Genomic DNA, 24,990 nt, shown 5'->3' on the forward strand with positions numbered 1-24,990 from the left:
TCTGATTGTTCATCTGATCAGATGGGTTCATCATGGATACTGGAGGGTGTCAGATCTCTGATTTCACAGGTGAATACTGGGGCCAAATGACCTGCCTCAAGGAAGTTTCTGGCAGAAAGCCAAACCTCCGCTGTTCCGGAATAGTTCACCCCAGCTCCAGTGATCTTCATGCTCCAGAAGATGATTTCTGAAACCAGGGCCTGGTCTACTCATGTTTGAGATAAAGCTTAATATGGTCTGTATTTGTTATCACACAAATTATGCTACTATTGTTTCTAGTTTGGGATTTGATACTCACAATTCTGTCAAAAAATATGGTCTCCTGTTCATTCTTCCAAAAAATTGTACTGTCTTTTCAAAAAGATGGACTCTTGTTTCAGATAACCATATTCAAGTGCTTCCCTATTTATAAATATTTTTGTTTGAATAGAATTAGAATATCTGTGAGGTAGTACCCAACTTATGATACTGAAAGATAATCAAACAAAAGACAGAAATTTATTGATATTCCAAAAAAAGCAAAATCTGTCAGATTTATATAGAGGAATATCAGCAATTATTGAGTTTATTCAATTCAAATCCAATTTTAGTTTGGTTTTTTGGGGTTTTTTTGAGGTTTTTGTTTTTCTGTTTTGTTTTGGTTGGTATGTTTGTTTGGTTGGTTTGGTTTGGTTTGGTTTTCCTAAGAATCACCTTAGAGTTACAGTCTTGGTTTAGGTGACCCCATTGTGGGACCTCGGGGGAACTCTAGCATGGTGAAAGTAATGTGGTATGAATTTCACCCTTTGAAAAGAAGTTTTAAAAGATGCACTTGTGAACCATTTATATCCCAATTACAGCTCCTAAACTGCCCCATTGCTTCTTTGCTTCTCCCTAACAATCTGAGACCATTCCCATTGTAAAGAAGGAAGTATCTTAAACATTTTAGAAACAATAAGGCCTCTTCACAGACCACTTGATATAAATACATTACCTCTAAATAAAAAAGTTTCCTACCATCCAGCAGGTTGTTAACTCTGCTATGCACAAATGAGATGAGCTCTACTGATGAAAAGGAAGAATGAAGCATGAAAAATGCAGCCACCTTTGTACTTGGAAGCTTGCATAGAGGAATGAAAAATTCACAATGGGACAAAAGTTACAGGCACTAGAATTTTGGAAGAGCTGATTTTTCTCTCATTCTTGTAGCAGAATGTAACTTTCAGACTCATGACAAATACCTGAAGGCAGTCTGAGCTTTAGGAAGCAGCAGCACTCTGCTCTGTAAGGTTTTCTCTGCTTGCTCACAACTATGTCCTCTTATCTGTATAATCTGTCCAAAGCACCTTTTTTATTGCACAACATTTACTCCTTTCCACATTTCTAGGATTAACAAAAAGCATAAGGCTTGCATTTGGATAACAGCCATACATGTTTAATAGCAATCATAAGAGCAGTTCGAAGAATCTTTTCTACAAGCAGAGTGGTGCAGGCCATTGCACTGGAAAAGATTCCAGCAAAACTAAAGATTCCTGATTCTTTGAAACTCGCTGGTGAGTGCACTCTGATTAGTGCAATCTACTGCAGCTCCTTTATTTATTGTTTTTTTACCCTAAACTCCCAGTAATTCTTAAAGGCAGTGTAGAAAATGGAATCATAGAAAGAGCTGGGATGGAAGGGACCTTAAAGATCATCTGGATCATCTGGAGATGGCATATCTTTATAAACAGAAGGAAATGCACATTTTAAAGATACACCATGTGACTTTTAAGCATTTGATTGAGAAACATGAGTTCTATAGACAGTAGATGCTCTAAGAGTACACTTTTTAATGGGCTCCTTACCACAGTCAATTCATTTTAAAAGTTTACTATTCAATGGCAAGGTTGTTTAATGATCTATGCTCATATAACACATATATGTCAATTTTCAGGGATATTCTTTATCTATTTGACCACATTTTTCTTCTGAGAAGGCAGTGGGGTGGCAACTCTGCAAACTGGAAGAGGAATGACCAAGCAAGAAGGAAGGAAGGAAGGATTAGCAATGAGAGGAGAGCACAGTAAAAATACATAGTGGGGTAAAAAGGGAGAGAAATTAAAAACTCTGATGATTAGAGTCACTTGAGCAAGAATGTTACTGAAGCCAGTGTTTCACTTTGTCAAGGGTTATCTAATAGCATTTCCCTGGGGTTTGATCTCCCTGGATTCAGCCTAAACCCACTCTCTGCTTTTGTTTCAGAGTTGGATGAAAGCAAGGATTCAGCAGTGCAGCTGGGTTTACATTAGGAGTGTGTGTGTGAAGCTGAGGATGTCTAGCTTGGAACTTCAAAGTGCATCAGCCAACACTGGGGCATCAGCCTGCAAACTTCAGTAAATATGTCAGTCTTCCTAAAGTTAGATAGAAGAGCAAAATTAAAACAGTGAAGTAAAAGAACAGCATGGGGCCTGTACAACACTAAATCTTCATTCCTCCTGCAGCAATAAGATACAAGGAGCAAAAAAAAAAGAGATTTTCTGTAAATTTGGCAAGAAAACACATTCTGAGTGCCTTTTCAGAGGCTTTGGCAGATATGGCATGCTGGTCAAAGATAAGCCAACACTGTAATTTTGGACAGTGGAGTACACCCCTTGTGCAGCCAGGAAAAATTCCCACAATCCAACCCATCTTCCACAGCCTTCTGCACCAAGCTAGGGATGAATGGGCAGCATGGGGTCAGGAGACATCCATACTACGGACATTCTCTGGTATTTTTTAAAGATGAGATATTGTCATCACAACTGTGCTACAGACAGACTGGCATGAGCAGGCACACAGACACAGGCATTGAGAAGACTGGAAAGCCCTTAAAGCCCAGCCATCAAGACTTTTGTAACCCCTTTGGCGTATAAAGACAAACATCTGCTAAAAAATTCTTAGGCTTGGAGCCTCAGACTGTTAAGTCTTTTGGAGGAGACACATGTATTTTCCCTGTAGTTCAGAGGTCTGCAGCACAGCTGGATTTCCAGCTTTTGAATATTACTACAGTGAAAACACATACACAATGATTTAAATAGTGATATTTTTCTCCATTTTTCCAAAACAAAGAGAAATTAGTAGAGTTAACTAGGGTATATTTGGGAAGTGGGGGGAGAAAAAAGGAGTGAAGAGGGGTACAGACATATGGTATAAATAGCTTATGGGAAACTGCCCAGCAAACTGCTGCAGACACAAGCATCATCAATGCCTTACAGTTAATCAGACTACATACAAGAAATCTACTTATAAACAAGAATTTGTAGTACTGAGCTGGAACATAAGCACTGTTGCAGATTTACCCCCTCATTAAAGATTCCTCCCAGGAATTATCATAATATTCATATTACAAGAAAAAATAAGATATGACTTTATCTGGACATTATCCAATAATGTATGCAAGGAAAGTAGTAGAATATTAGGTGTGAGAAATGCCTGAGTTAATACCATGCACTGCTCTTGCTGTGAGAAAATGTGGGAATTTTTTATTTTTTCTGCAAAATCGTGTAAAATAAACCTGTTACAATCCAGGACAAATTTCAGAGTATGTATTGAATGGCAGAGGATTCAGAAAGCAATAATATGGTCTAGAACTGAAATAAGAAGGGGAGAAACTTGAAAAGGCAGCTTTGTAAGGCTGGAGCACCCACTTCCCTGTTTGAGTACACTGGGAGCTGTCATTCTAGGTATGGCAAGTGCTGTGTGTCTGTAACATCTCAGCAGCAACCTCCATCCCTCTTTCAGAGGCCACTTCACCCTCAGTGGCCCAGCGCAGACCTATATGATGAGGAAGAGGATGGTCAAACATAAGGGAAACCTCTGACCATTGCAAAAGAGAGCCTCAGCCTGAATCACTAAGCACAAGAAATCACAGCAAATTATTTTTGACCACATACAAACTTCAAGGGCACCTTCCTTTATATCTCACATACAGATCTATGCAATCAAATTGCCTAAAATTTAACATAATTTGGGTGTTAAACTCTTAAACATTTTATGTTATTCTTTTTCTCAGGCTTCTCTAAGCATTTTTTTTTTCCTCTCTAATCATGTATTTCCCTTCTGCATTTATTTTATGTTTTTTTTAAATTTGACTGGCTAATTCTCTTTCTCTTAGCAGCTTATTGGTCCAATTCAATAGAATCAAAGTAGTCAGAAATGTTATTATACTCAGCCATGTGCTTCCTTCCACCTAAAGGAACTCCACTAAAGAATAAGTTTTATTATGAACAACATAAACTTTGTGCTAAGGTCAAACCTAACTTGAATTAATGGACAACAACTAAAAAACTGACTGTCCGAAGTTTATTGTCTGAAGTGAAGAGAAAAATGTCATGAAAAAGGCCAGAGTTTAACCTCTGCAGCACCAGGTAAAGAACATTCTCTCTTGCACCAGCTGGATGATGCAGTGAGCTCGCAGATACTTATGTAATACAGGTATTTTCAGAAAAACCTGAATCCCTCTTCTGCGCAGGTATGATCTTGCACTTCTAAAATCCCCTGGGAGCAAGTTTGATAGCTTCTGCACCGCTGTTTGTGGAACCAGCAGGCTTGACTCGCATGGAAATGGACCTGCCTGTGAAACTGCAGGGGATCAGCCGCACGGGAAGAAAGGAAGCGTTTTCTCCTCCGAATGCGAATGTCAGGATGCCTGCCGAGGGCAGCGCCCGCAGCTCCCCGCGCTGACTTGGGCAGAGGAGAGGCTCCCTCCGATGGCTAAACCGCGTAAAGCTGCCAGCTCCACCGTGAGCACGGATGCTTCAGACAGAAAGTCGAGCAAGCAAGAAAGAAAAGTATAAAATTTCTCGCTATTAAATATGGAAGGCGCATGGAAACTGAAATCCAGAAATCCGTGTTTTGCAGGCACACAAAAAGATGTCATAATGATGTAATAATAATAATAATAATAATAATAATAATAATAATAATGACATGAATCTGAGTTTTCTAGCTAAACGCCTCACACTTCCTTACAGAAATTATTTTTTAAAAAACATTTTAATGCTTTTTTAAAATATTTTAATAGCTAAAATAACATGGCAGTCAGAGAATGGACACCTTTCTGCAATAAATATGAGCTAGAGAACACTAATGAAGAGACATTGTACAAAATGACAAATTTTGTACATTGTCTCAAACCCATTAGGCATGTATGAAGCACAACACCAGAAAAAGATACGTATGTGATTGGATCCCTACTTATGATCTATTCTTAGCTTTTACGTTTGTTTTGGTTTGGTTTTTTTTTTTTTTTTTTTTTTTTTGGTTTTTTTACACTGGAAAGCCAAGGTTCTGATACTACAAACTTGTACTTACTGGACTGAATGGTTCAGAAGCACAGGTTTACTTATCTAAAGAAAGAGCAACTGTATCCTGAGTCCAATAATGCCACTTGCCTAAAAAACATAAGCATTCAAAGAAGAGGGGAAACAATGTTTAAGACAATATTCAGTTATTCATTTTTGACTTGAAACAGGTTGTGGTTTTTAAATTTCCTTTATTACAATTACAGCAAGTAAACTCTTTCACCAACTCTCTCTGGGCAGCTCAGCTTACATTCCAGCCTACCAGACCTAAAATGAGTTGTCAGGAGTTCTTGGTTTCCATTGTTCTTATGGCAATAGTATTTATCACGTAAAAGAAAAACAAAAATCATGGGTAGCGTGCTTGGCGAAATAATATTAATTCCCCTAAATTAATAATGCATTGTTTTACAGCTGGAAAAAAAGGTATGGTGGTTAAAAATGTTTTCCTTTAATTTGTTGCCCATTTTAAGAGGCTCTAATCTTGCTTTTTCATTTTTTCCATTTCAGTCTCAGTACATGTGAGTGCAAAAGAGTATGTGACCAAGTACAATAAACAACCTCTTGACTGCTAAAATTTTATTGTGGTATACTCAGCACCTGTGCTAGCACACTTTTCATTAATAGACTACAGTAAATGTTTATACAACTACCAAGAGAGTTTATTAATGTGAACAGAAATTCTAGCAGATAGATCATCCTTTGCAGCAATTAACCTCTACAATAAAGTGCACTCTGACATATACACAGTTCTCTGAGGCACCTTAGATTAATGAAAAGGGGCATATAACATCAACCCTGATCCTGTGGTAAGAAATCCCTTTCGTCCTACATACCAGCTTTTTTGTAGAGTTTAAACTATTACAGCTTTTATGAAAGATAAAAAGGGCAGCTTTAATTTTCAAATAAATAATAAATTCTTCTGCAAGAAAACTTAATATTGCAAATTAAATATGAATTATGCATGTGAGCGGAAATTGAAGAAGATCTGGGAAAAGCTACACAGAGATGCTCTAAGACACAGTAACTCCAAGAAGCAATTTGCTGGATAGAAACCTTCATATCTGGAATGCACCAGATTTTCAGGTCTTTCAGTCTGTCTTCCCCACCTTCTCTTACGCAAAGATGTGGAGAACAAATGAATCTAATCCTCAGACTGTAAATCTCTTCTGAGTGAAATTCAGTTTGAACTGTTAAGTACCATGGACACTAGAACAGGAAGATGTAACAACACTGCAAGTATTGTATCCTGGGAATGTTCCATTTTTCTGTGATGCAGCTATTTGATTTGTTTTCCATGTGATGAAGTAAAGGAAATTATATTGAAAGTGCCTGAAGCAACTGTTACCTACAATATGCAAAATGTGTTGGTTTTCAGTTGTGTGTCATTTCAACCCACACAGTAACCTCTTGCTGGCACTGACTCAACAACAAGATGGGGCATCTCTCATTCTTGCTAATAGTCCTGAATTAAACAAGGGTACTGTAAGGAATATGGATTAATCACACATGAAACTTCCCAGTTCCATGCATAACCTTTACTAAATAATTCAGACATCCCTGGATTTTTTTCTGATGATGGTATTATTTTATTCCCCTGCACATATGGACTTACTACATGTACACAGGCATACATATACAAGTGCAACCATATCACAGAAATTACACTAGAAATCACTATAGAAAAAGCATCCCTTTATATATTTCTTAATTGCCAGGGAAGCTTGACAGCATTCTTCTATTTTTCTCTCCTCAAGATTTCACAGAGCTTTTAGAACAAGTGAAGTCTTGAATATGCACCTTATTTGAATGAGAATATGGGTGAATATACTCTTTGGCAGTAGCAGTGCCTCCAAAGACAAATGTTTGCTCCTATTACTAATTTTCTTGCTGAAAGCCAAGCTCTGAGCCTTGCACTCAGGCTGGGAGTCTGCTGAGCACATTTCAGCTTGGCTGGCAGGGGCCTTGCTCCCCAGGAGAGGAGGTCAGTCCTGTGGAACAGAGGGCAGGGGAGCGGCAGGGTGACCTCACAGCCCAGACATTGTGCTCAGGGGCTGGAAGGCAGCTCTGCTTATGCAGGATCACGCAGTGAACCCGCCGACACGTCTGGCAGGCAGAGGTCACCTTCCATCGTGGGGATTCATTCACACAGGCAAATCTCCTCCTCTGAATGTTTCTATCATTTGAATAGCAACTGTGACAACAGGAATGGTTCACTGGAGACATTTGGGGTACTGATGAACTCATTTTCAAAGAGCATCAGAAAAAAATACATACTTGTGGGTGCTTTGCCATTAACAGAAAACTAAATCACACAACATGTGATACTCCTTACAAATGAAAGCAGTGTGTCACAGTAGAAAAGATATTGTGGAGAGAGACTAGGTTTGCATTTTGAAGTTTGCACTTCATCTCTATTGCTATTGTGTGCTTCCATTGTGACCTTGGATAATCCTGATCTCGCTGTTCTTTCCTTACCTGTCCTTACAGCGGAGTTTTTGTTCCCTCAAAAGATAAGCATTGTTAAGAAAAAGCCATTAGGCTTTAAGGGATATCCAGCTATGCTGTGGAGGAGTATCATAAGCTTTTGAGCCTGTAAATAAAAGATACATATAAGAGAAGATTACCCTACAAAGTCTGTATCTTCAAGATATTCCTTGATTTTTAGTTGTTCTTGTTCTACTTGAACTATTTAAAGAAAGTAATCATGAAGCTACCAGCTCTATTATTGGTATCTTAAGAAAGAAATTGGTGGGTAGAGCTGTTTCCACTCTTCAGAATTATTTAGCATTTTTATTTTCCCACCAGGGAAGTTAACCATATCTTTCAGAAATTATTTATACACCAATCGTCAGGAAAGTATCAAAAATAGCTGTTCATTGCTGTTTTCCTTTTATTGCTGATCTTTTCATAGAATGAGTAGAAATAACCATAAATTAGAAGAGAGATTTATAGGATCTAGCACAGTATGAAGTATACAATCGTTTTGCCTACACAGAATTCCATTTCTAAACAATTCTCTTACAATTAATAATATATTGAAATTGCATTCAACAAATCATGCTGTCCTCAGAGAGAAAGGTGATGTGTTGCACACCCAGGAGCTGCACTGATAGAGTAACCCAGCATTGCCCAGTTCTCAGTGGTATCCCAGAGCCAGATGTGCCAGGAGTTTCCCCCTATTCACTGGCCCAGTACTGGCAGCTTCTTGACAGACATCACACACCATTTGTAGTACTACAAAGAAAAATCTGGGACTGACCAGGCAGTCTGAAGACATCCCCAGGAACCAGCAGATTAAACATCATCTAGAGAAAAAGCTGCTGGAAGCCTTATTGTTGCATTCAGTGGGGACAGCACCATATTCTGTGCCAAAGCAGGCACACACTGCCTTTACCAACGCTGCTCCTGCATACACAGACATCCTGAAGCAGCAGTAGAGAGGGTGTTGAAGCAGTTCTAGTGTTCAATCGTTGCTGATCTGCACTGTGAAAACCTGCAGGGTTCATAGTTACCTGGTGTACGAGTTACAGTGCTATTTCTGATTCATATGACAATTAGCTCTAGGCCTTCTTAGCCTTCAACCCTGTAAGATTCTTAAAAATCCTACTTGTCTTAAACACTGTTAGGATCACTGAAGGATTTGCCCTCTATGGCAAACTACAAAAAAGCTGCGGCTACCAAAGCCCACCCCCTACCCCAAATATGCCTCCATGACTCCTGGAATTTGGACTTTGAGTTAAGCCACCGGACAGGACCTTAAGATAAGATAAACATTTTACTATTGTCCAATTATCTCAGGTCTAAGGAGAAGCAAACAAGGCTGGGGAATGCCATAGCCCACAGGCTTATTTGCTGAGGCCAGATTTTCACACTCCTTCCCTGCCAGTCAAGGAGAAGGAGGAGTTTTTGAGGGGGTGATGGTGAAAGCTCTGGTCCACATAAGATAGAAGAAGTGACACCCACCCCCGGAGGCTACAGGTTGGGCTAAGTAACAGACCCTGAGGAGATGGGATGGTGCTTTTTGTCATGTGAATTTTCTTTCCTGACACAAACGATCCCAGTTGTAAAACTTCCCCACCCCAGGAAGGTCACATTCACATGGCACATTTATGTGAGAGGCAGCTGCCATGTCTTAGAAAGGATCTTCAACTATCAAAGACCCTCAAAATGCCCCCAGACTCATTCCTGAGGCCTTCCACCAGGGAACTGTGTGTGATCCACAAACGTGGCAACAGATCCAGTCTTGCAAAAGGCAGTGTAACTCTTCCCTGGCCCCTGCAGGGGTGGAGCTTGGGTGTACCCACATATACCTGAGCACATATTAACCCACTGGACTCTATGTTTTGGGGGATCCCCATGACCAAGAAGACCAGAAGAAGTGGACCAATGTGATGCCCCTGGATCCACAGGCATGGTGACTATCTTTCTACTCTAATCTGTCTCTCTGTCACTCTCTTTCTTTGCCCTCTCTCTCTCTTTTTCCTATTTTTCTATTGCTCTACTTCACATTTACTGTTAAACAAAATCCATATTAATGACTTCAGCATATGATCTCCTTTGCATATTAATTTTTACAGAGGCATCTCTCACTAATCATAGTAATCATATCATAAAAAATCCCCAACATATACACAACTTAAGTGAACAAAAAAATAGCCTCCTCTTTCCCGTTCTTCTTATTTCCCTTAAGAGCCAACACCTCCATGGGCATGGAATATGTGTTAGGTCAGAATTTCCAATGAATTTTTTCCAACAAACCTTTTGTACAACCTTTTGAAGGTATACGCTGCGGTATGAGTTTGGGTGACATAAAGCAAGACTGTGAATTCCTAGATCTTCAGTTTTAGTCTGTGAAAGAGCAATCTACTAAGCTTGTACAGTGTCTAGAATAATGTGCTTTTCAAGTACAATAATATCATATAATGCAGAATAATATTAGGAATAATAACACGAAGCACTAGAGTTAAAGCCAAAATTGACATTTAGGTGAGGAATGTAACAAGAGATTTATGGGTTTACATCCTCCTCTTTTACAAGAAAGCCATCTGTGAACAGGCATATAGCTACTATTCCTATTAGATTTGTGTCACTGACAGTGACTACAAAGAAAAAAGAGGCAGGAAACGCAATTCATACTCTCAGCAGATATATCTAATGATGCTATATGAAGCACGGATGATCTGTGGTGGTGAGAGGGATATTAGTGTGCAATGTCTGCTTTTCCCAAAGCATTGGCTGTTGCTCAAGTGGAAAAAAAATTCCATTTTTCAACAAGGGCAGATCATCTATGTGCAAATAGTGGCTCTGGTACACAGAAATAATCAGGATTTTGGGATATTAAATACTCTTAATCAGGAAATTATTGTTTCAAAAGATTTATTCAAAAAGACAAACATTTCATGAAGATATCTAGCTTGCAGTTTGGAATCTCCACATCTGAAGTGACTGTCATAAGGACAAGCTATTTTAAGGGTTTTTACCCCTTCTGGAGAACAGCCTAAAAATACTCCTCCATTTTTAATTTTTTTTATCTCAGAAGGGATGAGAAAATCCCTTTTAATGGGATGAGAAAATTGTTTCCTGCCCAGCTCCCATGGTGAGTGGCTGGCAAATGATAGCAACACACAGAATACAAACAGCTGGATTCAATCACTGCACTTAGTAGGTCCATGAAATGGGATTGTGGATGCACCAGGTACTCTAAGAACCAGTAAAGAGAGTTCTTGTAGACTCCAGGACAGGCATCTGGCATTAACAGAGTTCTGAGACTATTGGGGAACATGACACATCACACACCCAATTGATGAATCAATTAATCACACTGTAATTAAAACAGATGTGTAATGATCTCTGCTTTTCTGTCTTTAGAGGTAAGTATTCAGATACCAGGGGGCACAGCAAATTCTTGAACTGTCTTACTGAGATGTTGGTACTTGAAACAAAGTCACTGTCACGCCTTTCTAAAAATACAAATACATGTTTCCCCAGTAAAGCTACTTTTAGGAGGAACATTTCCTAACATGTGTCACTCACAGCATCATTCAGTGGAAAATCACTCTATGTAAAAGAAGACATCTTCTAGAGAGCAGTGTACAGATTCAAACTCAAAAGAAATGCATTCTTACCCTCCAGTCCTCTTGTCCTCTAAAATTCGTTATTTTTACTATAATGTATATCTATCCCATCACATGATTTAATGGTTTGGATAAGTGTTTTCACATCATTGTATAATGGAATGGTATTTTCAAAGTGATGTTTTATTATTTTTTTCACTGATGGTGTCATCAGATGAAAGATCAAGAAGTGGATGAAGCTAAAAAATAAACATACTACAAATCTTTGCAATTGTCAGTTCTGCTAAGTCACACACACATAAATCAAAATTTTATAGACATGGGAAAAGTTGTGTTAGCTGAAGGGGTTTTGTAAGCTTACTTAAATAACATGTTTTATATCATCAGTTAGGTTCCAACAAAAATATGTCATTTAAAATTAAAAAAGAGAATTTAAGGAAGTCCTTTTCATGTAGGTTGGTAGCTTATGGCCAAGCAAGGGGTGAGTCTAGATTGGCTTCTAGACTTCCTTCCAGCCTGAGTTTTGCTATAATCTTATCAACTGGCTGTTTAAAGTTTAAAGCCTCTGAAAAGAATAAACCAGTAATTTGACTCTAAGAATTATTTTTAATTAAAAAAACGAAAAGGAAGGTAAAAAGGCAGAGTAATTTGAACAGCACCAACATGCAACACAACCATACCACAGGGTGTACTGCTGCACCTCTCAGGCAACTGCACAACTCACCCCAGCAGCAGGAGCGGGGTGTGCCCGTGGTGAGATCCACAGGGATTGCTACAATGGCCTCTCACAGTCATCCCTTCTGCCACAGCTCTCAACCACCCACTGACCCCAAGTTTGTAAACAAACATTATAAATGGAGCAGGGATGGAAACTCATTTGTGGACTTGGGAATGTGTCATCAGGATATGTGACTGCAAGTTTAGATGAGCCAAATTGATTTTTAGAACAGACTTCCTAATGTAGGCAGGATTTTATAAGAATGGACTAGACACATTTGTTTTCACTTAAAGGTGGAGAATTAATGGCAAAGAATAGCAGATAATAAAAAAAATTAACAATATTCCACTGAATGATAAAGGCCTTATAATTACGAAATAATAATTTCCTGTTTAAATAAACCAAGTCTATATAATGGCATATAATGAGGACTGAAGCTAAAATGCACTAGCTTTTTGTCTGCAAGCATTATAGTGAAAGATTTCTGAAGAAGCTTTACAGAAAACAGCACTGAAAAAGCAGGAAAGTAATGCTTCAGTCAGAGGGGGTTCTTACAGCTTCTTTGTGCAAGCTTGTCTTCTCATAGTTTCTCTCCTACACCCAGGTAAAGTGTATGGTATGAAGAAAAACAAAGAACTAAAAATTGTGAACAGAATCCTATCAGCCCTTGTTTGATTTGTGTGTATGTGTAAAATAAAATAGCATGATGATGTTATAGATCCAGCAGAATTTGATTTCAACAAAAGCTGAACAAAGCATACACAGGACACAGAGAATCTACTGAACTGCTGTCCTGCACAATCACTAATCCTCACCAGGAGTCCCATGCTTTATAGCTATACCTCACCTGACACATATTTTGCTCTTCTGCTGCCTCGTACCTCCTTTTGCTAAACACAGAGGAATAAGGAAAAACAATGAAAAAATTGAGAGAGCATGCCGGAGATTTGGGGATACAGAATGATCTCTCTGACAAATTTGCTCATAATGGGTTGAAAATGCAGTTTGCTTCCTCACAAACATATTTAGTGTATTTTCCATACCTCACATGAATCTACCATGTGTTATTTAAGGTTACTTGTTTTATTACCTTTATCTGTGCATGGTAATTACATCTGAGGTTTCGCATTTAACTTCTTCCTTAAACAGCATTTAGAGAACTTTAGAGAACTGAGGTACATTGCAGGAAGTAACTCAGCAATTCAGAGAATTATTCAATTGCTCAATTCAGAGAAATGCTTACTCTCATTCCAGAGAATGTGAGTAACTAAAGCTAGAAGTATATGCATGATAGACTGCTCTTGATATGAGTTTTGCCACTCTCTTAATTACTGCATTTTTTACTCATAAAGTAATTACTTCGTTTTCCTGTCTATAGTTATAAGCATACCACAGAAGGCGATCTGATTAATACTCAATACTAATGAATTAAAAATATGTTGGAGTCATCTCTAAAAGCTCCAGTCAGGATAGAATCACCGTGTTGCTGAATCTTAAGGTATGTGCAGAGAGCAGCATCCCTGCCCCATGCTATATATCATGCATACATATTACAGTTAAAACTATAATAAACAAGAAAGGAAAAATTAAGGGAAACACAGTTTTTCTAAACAGATTAAGATGCCTTTATTAGTACAAAGTGTCAATGAACTCTCTCTATTGCTAACATACTAACCATCTCTCATGTACTTCCTGGGAGCTGGGAGAGCAGTGATTCTGTATCTAGTTTTTATAACACATAACTTCAAATAAGCTACTGAATGCCTGCACTACAAATTTTAAACATCTGTATCTCCACTCCGTTCACAAATTTACCCAGGTATTCAAACAGATTCTTATATGAAAGACCTTATTCTTTTAAATTTCACTGTTCAAGGCAAGTTTTTGGCACATGAATGTAAAAAAAATCCAATAGAAACCAAATAGAAATGAAAAATGTGTTTTACAATAGCAGATCAGAATAGAAGACCGTGTCTTTGATTGTGAAATTCAAAGAAGATACTTAGCAGTCTTCAATTGTGATCCTACCAGTAATATTCCACAGAGCAGTGCATTCAATGTGAGTAAACTATGTGTCAGAATAACCTTCCAGAAGCACTGAAAAGAGAGAACATAGCAGAATAGCAAAGCACCATTATTATTTCTCCAATTTTACAGCAAATTACAGGTATTTATGGAGCCCAGCACTCCAAAAAAAAGTATGCAAGCCTTGAAAACAATGTTGAAATGCAGAACTAGGGGGTACCTACATGATTCTCTAACCCCTCCTGAGTACTTAAATTTGCTTAATTGCAAAGAAAGACTATGAGCCCCTTTAATTTCCTATTTAATCTTCTGCAGATGAACTGTACTCTAAAAGCAGACTCTAGAATTGCTTCTGAGGATTTGGATACTATTTATATATTAAAATATTTAAAATACAGTACTTTTAGAACTTCAACAGAGAAACACCCATTAGTATCTAGAAAGATGATCGTATTGAAGCACTTTTATTCAAGTGTTTCACTGGGAGACAGAAGACATACCTTTAATAAGATAACTATAACACTCCAGAAATAGTTACTCAAAAGAAAAAAGAACAAAATAATTCAAATAAAAAAGAAAGTCTGCATGGCCTATTGAACTATCTTTTACAGATTTTATTGCTTACATGAGCAATGACTCATTAAAAGTCTAACTGTCTGTAGAACCTCTTGTCTTAGCCAAATACCTCCACACCTTTGAAAAATGCATATAATTAGGACTTAAAATGAAACAGCTGTTGTGGGATCACTGAATCAATCAGGGTGGAAAAGATCTCCAAGACTGAGTCCAATCTTTGACCAACCACCATGTCAACTACATCATGGCACTGACTGCCACATCCAGTCATTTCTTGAACACCTCCAGGTGACTCCACCACATCCCTGGGCAGCCCATTCCAACACTTAACCTGTCAGTGAAGAAATTTCTCCTAATGTCTAATCTGAACCTTCTCTGGCACAGCTGGAGACTGTGTCCTCTTGTCCTGTCACTGGTTGCCTGGGAGGGGTGTTTGTACAGAGTGACAATGTCTCTCCTGAGCCTCCTTTTCTCCAGGCGAAACAATTCCAGCTCCCTCAGCCACTCCTTCTATGAGTCACTCTCTAGACCCTTCACCAGCTTCATTGCTCTTCTCTGGATGTACCAGACACATCCTGAACAAACAATGGTGAAATATGACTCTAGCCACTGCTAAGAAAACAAATGCACACAAACAAGAGAAGAAATTTAGAGTACTCTCTCTTAACAAAGACTTTTCATCTGAGGCATTATTCTGAAGTATCCTATGACACTGTGCAAACCAACTGAAAATATGAGGAGAGGAGAAATAATCAAGGATACAAGCTAGTACAAAATTGATTTTTCTGAGAAGGAAAATTTGCGGTCCAGGCACATGACATGTAGCCAGGAAATCTGACTTTTATTCTCAGAACTCCCAGATTCCTTGCCCCTCTCAAAAAAGCCCTTCCAAAGCTACAAATGCAGAATTAAATTAGAAACAACGAAAGGATGGTGATGGAAAAAAGTCCAACCAAAACAAAAGTGGCTATGTTGATTCAAATTCTTGGATACTCCAAATACCATGTGGATACTTGGTTAAAGCAGCTTGCTCCCTGGCAGTCATGGCTTTCTGTGTTACTCTCATCTAATGCATGGCCTCTGAATGTGCTGGCTTTGTGCCACAAGCCCCTGCACAGCCAGCAGATACCCCAGAACCACAGACACAGGAAAGTGTAAATAGGCAGACAGACAGACATGTGGAAAAAAGTGAGCAACAGCAGTAGGTACTTGAAATTGTATACAAAATTGATCCTTTCTTAGGATGATCTTACCAAGGAATGATGACTTACACTAAGGATATAATCAGATTTTACACATCTGTGCAGCAAATCAGTCATGGCAAAGACTCCAGACTATCTGCCACAACCCAAGTTTTAGATTAGCTGCTGTGGGAAAGGCTCCTCTCCAATTTTAACCAGAAATTCTGTTTCAGCCTTGGTTTTTCCAAAGTAATTTGTGAAACTAATTCCTTTTTAGCATGGTATAGTTACACCAGTAGGCATTTACCACAGAGAATACTTCTCTTTGAAAATGTCCTGGATGCCAACAGTGATGAGCAGAACTCCTGGAGAGTCATGGCTATTCATAATTGAAATTTGTTTTAAAATTCTAAGTATTAAAATTAGCACATTTTTGTATGAACCTGCATCTTGTGAAGAAAATACAAAACATTTTGTGCCAAATGTGATTCAAACCCCCTGTGTGAAAATAGATATTTTAAAGCTTTTACTCTTCTGCTAGATGACCTCTTATTCACTTAACCTTAGAAATCTTTCTCATTCTCAAAGCTGTGCTAGAAGTTATTAACTTTCATTTCTTGAGCCTTTAAAAACTAAATTTGTTAAAATTCTAATGGAATTATTTCCAGTTGTGATAAATAATGTCTTCTTTTAATCTACTGAATTTCCTTTCTCTCTCTTTATTATTTTTTTTTGGCTGAGCTAAGAGGGTCATAAGGAAGATATATTCAATTCAGTAAATTCAGTGTTTCCACCATGAACCAGGAAGAGTTGCCAAAGACGGAAACACAAATAAAGAAAAGGCTGCTCCTCTCCAGCTCTCCAGCTGTCAGGACAGTAAGTTTAGGATTACAGAGCTAAGTACTGTATCTTATTGAAGAGCCAAAGTTGCTTTTGTAACCACTTCAGATAAAAAAATCTGCAAAGGAATGTATTCAACAGCATTTATGACCTTGGGTTTCAGAAAAATTAATAAATATTCTTCATTTTAGAAATCAAATAATTGCAGTGAACAGTCTTGCCTGTAAAGTAAAAATTAAAATAAGTAATCCCTGATTTCCAGCCCTGTATTTTCATAAGCTGTTCAGATCCATGGCAAGGCCAGCACATAGATGCAAGAATACACTACCTCTCTGAAGATAAACAGGAAAGGTCTGTGCTATTTTAGTTTATTAGCCTTTGAAAATTAAGTAGAATAAACATCTTTTGTGGTTGGTTAAAGAGATGCCATTTGGGCAAGATTCCTTTGGCCAAGAGAAAAGAATCAAAAGCAAAAATTAGGAAAAAGTGGTCAATTTTCCTAAAAATAGGCTATATCTGAATATATAACACTACACTTAATGAGAAGGAAAAAAAAACTGTAATGCCAAAATTTCCAGTGTAGTCTTCTGTCACATGAACTGCCCCTATTCAGAGCGTGTACTACTCTGAAATTATCAAAGCAAGAATGATAACAGCCCCATAGAGCTCCCACAGAAAGGGCTAAGAAAAAAGAAAAGGAAATATTTTATTCTTTTAAATATTCTAAATAACTACAAATTAAAGATACATTCCACTGAACCAGCCATAAGCAACCAGAGTACCATGCTCGTCGCAGCTTATGCTTCCCATGCTTCAAAGCACCAAGCTTACTAAAACATGAAAAAGCTGAGCTGGCCATCCGATCATCATTTCACTTTAAACCAAGTGAGAGGGAATAATTGCTGGCACAAAAGATCTCGATTTATGCACATTGTAGTGTTTGTGCTCTCTGTATGAAAACTGGAAGCCACACGATCGCTTCCACTGAACTGAGTATTCCTCAATTTTTTTTTCTTCAAAAATATTTAGAGAAAACAATGTATTTCTGTAAATGCATGCACTTCCCAAACATATTTAATAACCATTTCTGCTGATCTCTTCTGATTATTATAAATAAACTGATAACTAATACTTGCATATTCAAATTATATTCTTGTATTATTGTGACCAAGAACTTGCTCTTGGCTATTGTTCTGGTAATATTTTGGATGCCTGTATTTCTGAAAACCTTTCCCAGCCTAAATACTTCCTATTTAGAATGAACCAACTGCAGCTCCCTGGGCTAGTAAAAGATCTATGGCCACTTACTGTTCACAATTTCAAAGGTTTAAACACAGTTTAAAGAGCAGCCTCTCCTCTACCCTCCCTAGATCATTCTCCAGAAATGTTCCCTTTATAGTGGCAGTTAATAAATGTTTTTTTAAGAATATTTGGAGAAAAGTATTCACAACAAAGCATGCATAAAGAATGGCAGCAGCTTCATGTTAGCAACATTTCTGACATCGTTAAGGTTGGCTGCAAAGTTGGACTTCAGCTCTTGCAAATCCATGGAAAGCTTGCAGGGCTGAGCAGCTTAAAGCTGACAGTGCAAAGAAATGGTTTGGCTGGTCATGCAATGTCGCTCTCACGTATTGAAGAACACAGAAACAGACAGAGGTAATCTTGTACAAAAGAACAAGAAGCTTTTATTCAAAGGAACCGCGCGGTTTTTATAGAGTGTTACGATAGATTCTATTTGATTGGCTAACTAATGAAAACATCTTCTTCAGACACTGTCCTTGAGAAGGAAAAAAATAAGAAGTAGAAAAACACCACCTGTTAATTATTTATATTTAACAAATTATCATGTCCTTACAGCTCCCTCAAAATTCTCACAAGCCACTGTGAGAAACGCTTGCCGCTTCTCTCTCTCTGTCCCATGGCATCCACAATGCAATGTCATCTTATTTTTACCAGCTGGTCACTAAAGCCGTGCAAAACCTAGTGTAACTGCTTCAATGTTAAATTTTTCTTTTTTATACAATGTTTACTGTCTTGTAGAAAATCATACAAACATTTATCACAGTTTGAGGTGCCAGATCCTGTCCCAGCTGTAATCACAGAGCAGTGCAACACAATGCTTCAGCGTACCAACTGCGCCAGATAGAAGCATCATGGTTTTCAGACACTGCTACAAATCATTTGGATGGATGTTTTTGGTTCTCTGTAATGCAGATGCAAAGAAAAATTAGTGTGTTTAATTTTACCCTGAATTCTTTCCTGACAGAAAATGTTGCCCGTATATTGTTGTCAGAATTTTGGCTATGAACTTCATAGCAGGGCACAGATATCTCCCAGTGACAGAAACAAGAGTTTAATCATTCATTTTCTTGGAATCAAAAATAAGACCAAGACTTGGGCAAAACCAGACAAGGCTGCAAAACATCGTATCTGTCAATTTCTGATGTCTGGATTGCAATGATCATAGCTGAAATTCTAGTGACTTGAGGAACATGTGTCAACTGAATGTTACTTGTTTAGTATTGCTTTCTATTTCAAAGCACACAGCAAACTGTCACAGATGTTAAAAACTTCTCAAATTTCATGCACTTGTGCTCAGCTGAATTATTTCCTGTGAAAGATCCTTGACACTTTATTTAACATTTTTGTTTTGCTCTGCAGAAAATACAGACATAAGATGGAATGATTTTTCTAAACATTTGTTTCTTTCCTGAGGCTTTAAATGTTATTTCCCAATTTCCTCAGCCAATAGCTTTGTTTCCTCACTGTAAACTAAACACCAGTGGACAGTCTGTCAAATAATTTTCACTTGAAGTTATTTTGCCTATTTTTCCTTCCACTGTTTAAAAACTGTACATCTTCAGTTAAACTGGAATGCTGTTCCAACTGGATGGGATACACTGTCACTCCTGAAGCCTGCTCCAGGTCATGAAGAAGTAATGGGAAATCTTAACAGAAACTTCAGTGGCAGCTGGAAGGAGCCTGTGATGTGCACACTAATGGCTTTCTTTAGGCAGTGCCAAGGTCAATTAATCATATGTTTCAGATTTGATTATTTGAGCTTATCCATAACATTGCACTATTTCAAAAGCATATACACAATAGAATGTACTAAGAAACCGGAGAAATCTTGGTTCAGGAGTAAAGGTATGTGTGGGGGATCAGTTCCTCCCTTTACCACAGACTGTCAGTGTGGCATTCAGCAACTTGCCTTAGTCCAAAGTCACAGTCTATACCTTGAGTAATATAAGGGAGTGAGAAACAATTTCAGTGGAGAAATGGCAATCAAAGAACCTGAGGATCCATCCAACTGTTACCTTGCAGTTACTATTCCAGTATTCACATATTCTTTTCTGCATTAAAAAAGCAAAAGCCTCAAGATAAACATAAATGCAGAAAATAAAAATACATAACTATATTGCCAGCAACAAATTCTGCTGTAATAATCTCAAGCATCCACTGGAATGATGGGAAATTATCAATATTAGTCAGGAATAATTTTATATGTCATCAATCTTATAATATTAATGTACACTTAATAGCTGGAAACTAATACTGATGGCTAGATAAGTTGCAAGAAGTAAGAAGTACAACCAGAAACTGAAATAAAGAGAAATATCAGAGAGATGTACTGAAGGAAAGAGAGGTGGTTCAACAGTTACTATCATTGGCACCAGCTGTGAAATACCAGCCCTTTTGTAGCCTGGGAAGAATTAGAAAATCAGAAGTATCAAATGTAAATCTGTCTGGCTGAACATTGCATTATTCTATTCAAGAGAAGAAGGTTACAGACCTTTATCATTAGGCAAGGATAGACTTTTAGGTCTAATTTTTAGTCACTTCACTCTCCCAGGAGGAAAACAACGTGGGAAGATTAAGAAAACCTATGAATAGTTATGCATAAGTGCAGCTGATCTTCCATAAAAGCATGTGAAAATGTAGTGAAAAGTCCAGCAGTTCTTTCACAACCTCCCAGAAAGCAAAGAGGCTGAAGAGCAAAATCTGTTCAATACTCAGATTTAAGGAGAAAGAAGGGAAAGCAGAATGAATTTCCATTAACCTGCAGTCAATATGCAGTATAAGCAATTTTCTTTGAGCTTTAAGTGGAATTTACAGCATCATAAGCCTTCCCTTGTGGGTCCAGCCCTTTAGTCCAGTAAGACATCATTGCAGTTTAGCTCTATTGGCATTTTCAGATGAGGAGCCAACCAGCGAAGTACTTAGTGAGCTGAGTTTTTCTCAAAGGGAAGAATTTCAAACTGAAAGATGTTTTGGGTTCAAAGAAAAATGAAAAGCATTTAATTTATCTACTCAGAAGCACTTTTCAAAATACACGAACTGGGATTCCCCAGAGAAGCAGTCTGTAGTTACTCAGATGTCCTGAGGATATCTGGGACCTCTGCCCCTCCAAAAAAAGCACAGATAATCCCAAACCTATGCCTATGCTTCCTATTACTATTTGTGAAGTCAAATTTATGAGATTTGAAGCTGGTCTGAGTAATTTTTAAAACATATTTCTATAGTCCCGTTACCCTGTGCTAGCTCACGATTTTCACTTTCAAATATTTTTTTTCCCATGGGAGGTGAAAAATAAAACCTGAAGATTTTTACATATTTGATGTATGGAAGAAGCTGAAATCTATTACACTTTTTTTTAAAGGTAGAAATCAAAGATTTTGATGTTTATAAATAATTTTATTAAAAGTCACTCCATGCAGACAATAGTTTTTCAACTAGAAATACACATACAGGTATCAATTAAATATAGTATTTATTTTGGAGGGGTTTTTTTACATATTTAAAAGCCTAATTAGCTTCCTGCTTTCTCCAACTGTGGCCACAATTCTCAAACCATCTGCAAATTTCTCTTTTCAATGACTTGTTGGTGCCTGCCCACTTGTACAAAAATCAGCAGAACAGGATCGTAGGTCAACAACTAACAATGGCATCTTCTGTTTTCTACAATTCCTGACCCTATCTTGCATTCCGAAAATGCAGTGGGGACTTTAGATACTCAAATCTTCTTACTTGCCAAAAGCAGAATAAAAGCAACGTGCTGTCAGCATGTTTTCCCTCTCTGTTTGAACGTAGCAATTTAATCACTTTCAGGAAATTCTCCAAAGTGATGAGCTCTGAAACAAGGGGTTTGATTCTCTTCTCTCTCCCTCCAGAGTACTTTAATAGTACAGAGACATTATTTGTATTAACATATTAATTTTCAAGTTAAGAGCAAGCAGGCTTTTCTTGGAAGAGCATTGTGTTTTGCTAGCAATTTAGAGCTAGTGAGTGCAGATGATTTCTCAGGGATTCCATTTTGGCCCTTCCACTCAGGGAGGCACACGTTACCCCTGCCTCACCATGTCTCCCTGCAGCTGCTGCCCCAGGGAGGGAAGGGATCCCAATGGAGACCCTGTGGGAGTTCACAGGCAGAACATGCAGCAGTTCACAGCAGCCTGTTGGGCCTTTGCTGGGGCAGCCACATGGCTCCCACTCTTCTACCCAGGGCATTCCTGCTACAAATCCCACAGAAATGCATCCCCTTCCAGGGCTGCCTGGTTGAAAGAGGTCGTGAGGTTTTGAAGTTACCACAGGGATAATGGCAAAGAACATATTCAGGCACACAATGCTATAAGGATGGAACCAGGCTGAAAACATCAGATCAACCTGAGAGAGCAGAAAGAGAAAAACAATGTAAAGCCCAGACCTTGCCCTGCTTTGATGAGCACAAAGTCCTGAGTCCTCATTTTCATGGGTAACTGGAGAAGCCAAAGGAATGCAGTATGGCTCAAACGAGTTAGGAATAAATCCCAACAAAGACTATGGCTCCCTGAATCTGCTCAGAAACGTCAGCTACTGCAGTGGTACCAATACAACTTTCTGCAAAACTCCTCTTCCCATCCTTCTGTTTTTTTTCAGATAATGAGAAAAAAATAGGAAGTTCTCCCAGCTGAAAGAACACTGGCACTCTAATGAAGCAAGCAGGTACTGCTCATTATATTTCAGTTCCTGAGCACCTCTAACTTAATTTTGGTTTTGGATGTGATACATCCAGTAGGAATCTTCCTCCTTTGAAAATGTCACCGTGACTGATGAAAAGGACAGACAAGATAAACATCACAAAATGCTATCGGGTAATTGCAGGGGATATATATTAACTTTGATGTAAGCCTTTTATGGCATACATAAAAATAAATGATCTTAAAAGTTAATACCAATCACCAAGCACATATATGTGAAATCACAAGAGCCATCAGAGAGTTACAGATCTCTATCTGAGTAACAGGACCCACGTGCTATAGCTCTGGATAAATCATATTTGCATAATCTGGCTGTGCTCCCTTGCACATATCTCTGCAAAGCATCATTTCATTATCAACACTGTTTCTTCCCTGTGAAATGTAAATCTTGCAATAGGGGCCTGCTGAGATGCAGGGCTGAGTGCAATGTGACTCCACCATGCTAATTAACTAACAGGCAGACTCAATCTCAAAGCAAATGTCAATCCATGTGATTGGAGAAATTGCTGCACTGGCATTTTCATTACTGCCTAAAGAAAGCTACTTCAGAGTCATTCTTTACTCTAAATGCCAAACTACAGCACACCCTCTAGTCCTAGGCTACCATCCTAAGTTGCTCTTAGCATAACCCTGATTTGTTAATTTTCTCCCTTTTAAAAGTCAGATATTACAGGATAACACTACAGTATGTGTATACTCATATAGGTATAATAGGTGACATTATCAAGATGCATAATTTAATTTCAGCAAGTTTTCCTGAAAGGGATACAATTAAACATAAGACAAAAGCAGATATTAAAACGAGAGAGTAGAAAGAAATCATATTGCAACAAAAACAGGCTTGTGAGGGGAATAGAATAACTTAGAGCTCTCTCTGGCATGTGTCAGGAAAAGACATGACCTGACACATAAAGTAAACCACTATTATTATCTATCCCAGAAATGATTTAGGATCATTTTCTTGCAGTTCAAAAAATGCAAGCATGTAGTTTTGAAGCCATCAGCTCACTCTTTTTTCCCCCTACTGTCTGAAAGCATTTTCCACAAATATTTTGTTACCAAACCTTTCAAACAAAACAGCTGCAACCTCAGATACTTGTTCCTTCTCTTTAAAGGGCAGAGAAAAGGCAAATCCAACCTATAGGTAAATATGTCAGGCCTCAAATTCCCGTCCCAGATTCTTTCCACACCAGTTCCATCTTTACATTTGTGTCAGGATCCCCACTTCCATGAAGTTCCTACAGGAAAAGTGGATCAGGCTCAGCATTGGTGGAAATCTCTTCTGATAAACAGAAAAGTGGCATTTGGTTTTATCTGTAGCTCTTCAGGTTACAGACATCAAATCCCTTCCGCACACACGTAGAGGTTCCCAGAAAAAAGCAAGCAGGGCATGCAGGCACAGAGAGAGGCGCAGTGCACTCCCCTGGCCCACATCCCCAAGGGCTGAGAAGCACAACTCAGGCTTTAAAGAACAGCCCCGGGGCCTGATCATAACAGTGACTGAAGGGGATACAGTCACACAGAACTTCTTGAAATGCCTTTGTTTAATCAGGAATGGATGAACATTGCATGGGATGTGCCTTTAATTCAGTGCCTTGCAGAAAGACACTTTCATAACAGATATTGGTTTCAAGCACAGTACCCACCTGAGTTTGTTCCTCCTGAAGGTTTGCTCCATTTTTGTTTTAAAGCCAAACTATTTTTTGTGTTTAATTCATAAGTTTTATACCAAAAGCAAGGATCTGACCATTTTTACTGATCAGATATTGGATTTTAAGGCTTCAGACCAGTCTAGCTTTTGCATGCTTTGTTGGTTGGTGAGTGAAAGTAGAAAGAAATCATCTCTCCAAAACTTCTGTGCTGTACTTCCTCTTTCTCCTTGAAATCTGATCTCACTTAAACCACACATAATACCACCCTCTTATCTCCTTTACTGTTGTCATGGTTTAGCCCCAGCCAGCCACCAAGCTCTATGGGAATGCTCACTTCCTCACCGGCAGGAACAGGGAAAGAATGGGAAGGGTAGAAGATAGAAAACTCATGGGTTGAGATAAATGCAGGTTAATAGGAAAAGTAAAAGCTGCACACATAAGCAAAGCAAAACCAGGAATTCATTCACTACTTCCCATGGGCAGGCAGGTGTTCAGACATCTCCAGGAGAGCCTGCCATGTGTCACAGTGACTTGAGAAGACAAACTCCATCACTCTGAATGTGCCCCCCTTCCTCCTTCTTCCCCCCACTTTATATGCATGCATGAT

At 38.4% G+C, this 24,990-nt stretch overlaps 1 protein-coding gene across 2 annotated transcripts in view; it reads right to left on the minus strand.

The window, feature by feature from the left end:
• MID1 (midline 1) overlaps window positions 1–24,990 on the minus strand; it is a 244,380-nt gene that overhangs the window by 179,201 nt on the left and 40,189 nt on the right. Inside the window, exon 1 of one of the 2 annotated variants that reach the window (XM_038157719.1) lies at window positions 5,311–5,334. The exons of the other annotated variant lie outside the window; for it this stretch is intronic. The gene's annotated coding sequence lies outside the window, so the exon portion shown is untranslated. Of the gene's footprint in view, window positions 1–5,310; window positions 5,335–24,990 lie in introns of those variants that run through there. 2 annotated transcript variants of the gene reach the window in all.

This window comes from Motacilla alba, chromosome 1 (assembly GCF_015832195.1).
Source record: "Motacilla alba alba isolate MOTALB_02 chromosome 1, Motacilla_alba_V1.0_pri, whole genome shotgun sequence".
NCBI lineage: Eukaryota > Metazoa > Chordata > Aves > Passeriformes > Motacillidae > Motacilla > Motacilla alba.